The sequence below is a fragment of the Spea bombifrons genome, chromosome 3, assembly GCF_027358695.1.
Source record: "Spea bombifrons isolate aSpeBom1 chromosome 3, aSpeBom1.2.pri, whole genome shotgun sequence".
Taxonomy (NCBI): Eukaryota; Metazoa; Chordata; class Amphibia; order Anura; family Pelobatidae; genus Spea; species Spea bombifrons.
The window spans coordinates 101,776,040-101,778,649 of NC_071089.1; positions in this window are offsets into that span (position 1 = coordinate 101,776,040).

The following is a 2,610-nucleotide window of genomic DNA, read 5'->3' on the forward strand; positions in this document are numbered from 1 at the left end:
AGGGTCTGCCACGCAACATACAGCAGCTTTTAATACTGATGATGATGAATGCTCTGATGACCTTTTGGTTACGGTATAAATTGTAGAATCCCCAATGCTGTTATTTCCTGGATGTCACAGCTCTTTCTTGTCCACGATCCGTACTGTACCATCCTCCCCCATCCTGCTGTAAGTGTATGCTCCTTGCTGCAAAAAGCTCTTGGCTATACTGTATTATTGAATAGCCTTTGCTTGCATTTCTCAGTATTGCTACTTGATGTTAAAAGCCTGGGATCTCAGTCTGATGCATGGAGCTGTTTCCTCGGAGTCCCGCAGCTTGTGCAAGGAGATGCTGATCACATGTAGAGAGCTGCTGCTGCTCCCCGTGTACACAGCGCTTCCTCCCCAGCTCCTTCTTACACTGAGGACTCTAACAAGGGCTGCACAGATCGCACAGAGGAGGCTCAGCCAACCACATGCTACCGAGACAGCATCTACCCCGTCCCTGATTGGGTGCCTGGCTCAGTAGGGGGTGGGCTCTAGAGGGGTGTGTATGGATGCATGGAAATATGCATATGTATATATATCACCCTGTCTATACATTTATTCAAATGAGTCTTTTTACTAGATTATTAATTATGCATGTGCTTTGTGTATTAATAGTGCAGGGTGGCAAACAATAGATTCATGCAGCAGATGTTTATTTGTGTTACTTACCAACAAAAACTGAGTGATGTGGCTTGAAAGAAAATGTAACCTTTATTATAAATATTTTAATGAAAAGGCCAATATACCACTTGGTATTAGACTAGAAGAATACTTTAATATAGTAAAATAATAGTAATTATAATAACAAATGAATTGAGTATATCTATATAACCTGTGGTGCACAGAAAAGAAATGTTGTGCACAAAAATACATTTCAATTTATTTTGCTTGTAAAGATCTGCAGCAAGAATACTAAAATTACAGCAGAGATGATTCAGCCAGACAATGGTTTTCGGAAAATAATATGATTGTCTTACACACCTCCTAAGGGGAAAACAGGAAAAGGTCTCACATAAACGATATATTGTTACAAATGATCACATGTATAAAAACAAAGCTAGAAGAAATAACCCTTTAGATGCCAGCACAACACCGAAACATAAAAATGTAAAAAGTGACGGCAGGTAAGAACCATTCGGCCCATCCAGTCTGCCCAACCTCAGGATACTTTGCTTAGTCCCTGGCCTTATCTTATATCTAGCTTAGCTGTATGCCTTTCCCATGCTTGCTTAAATGTCTTCACTGTATTAACATCTACCACTTCTGCTAGAAGAATTTTCCGTGCATCCACTACCCTTTCAGTGATATTTCCTGATATTACTTTTAAACCTTTTCCCCTCTAGCTTAAGACCTTAAGTCCTCTTGTGGTAGCATTTCATCTATGGAAATGGAATAAGTAATAGACATAAATATATAATATAAAAAATATGAACACTTGCATGTGTTTAATAAACATATCAAACTGTAAAAACCTTTCTTGTTTGATAGCATTGCTGTTGGCCGGTATTTAAAGCTTTTCAGAGTTGCAATAATAGGGGTTACAGACAGAGGTCCCTGAGAGCCCCACGCAAACCCCTTTCCTTCGTGGTCCATCATGTAGAAGCACATGTGGCACCTTCCATGTTACAATACAAGGCTGGGTATTTGATCTACCTGATCTTGGACACCGGCCACCACAAAATACAGGTAGCTACCTATAAAGAAACCCATCGGACTCAAACTCGAATTATCGCTACTTCTATGAACAGAACAGGATAAATGGGGTGACATTAATAAATAGCAGTTCTTTTGAGATCCTGACTGTTAATACATACAAACAGAAAGTAAGTTGCAGGTAAAAATAGTTGACATTATGACCTTTAAACCCTGACCCTTCCTGTGTGGCTCATTGACATTGGGACCAGGACATGACCCTTCTTTATTTGCAATGCCAGTTCATATTTGATGTACAGAATGTATGTTATGGTACAAGCTATACTTAAGTCACAGTTCCTCAAAAATAGGATGTGCCCTGGGTACGTAACTATGTACTAAAACAGCTGCGAAGAAAAAATGACAACAATTAGAAGAGGACACTTTCGCTGATGCCTGAGATTAACAGCTGAGGGCTTGTAAATTACTTATTTATTCATGGCCAGGGCTAACACAACACATAGTGAAAAAGTAGTCAGGGCATCTGGGTGGGCAATAAATTAGAACATGGCCTTCTGTCAACCAGTAACTAACATTAGAAATCGGTTGTTATTTCACACCTTTTCTGTACAAAGTGAGATATACCATTTCTATTTTGAATGTCATGGAAATTATAATCTCTTTGTTCCGTGTGAAATTTGAACTTGCAATGTTTTCAAGGGAAGGTTTAGGAGTCTATTTAATAAAGAATGATCTGGAGCAAGAAACAACCGACACGATCAAGATGATCAACTCATACTATTCACTAAAATGTTTCAAGGACCAATCTGGCCCTTCTCGAGTGAATATTCTACCTCATAACCTTTCCAAAGCATTATGGTTTTACAACCGTTTTACATCCATCAGATGTTGCACCTGTGAGTCTAGTCTAGGGTTGCCACATTTCAAGTT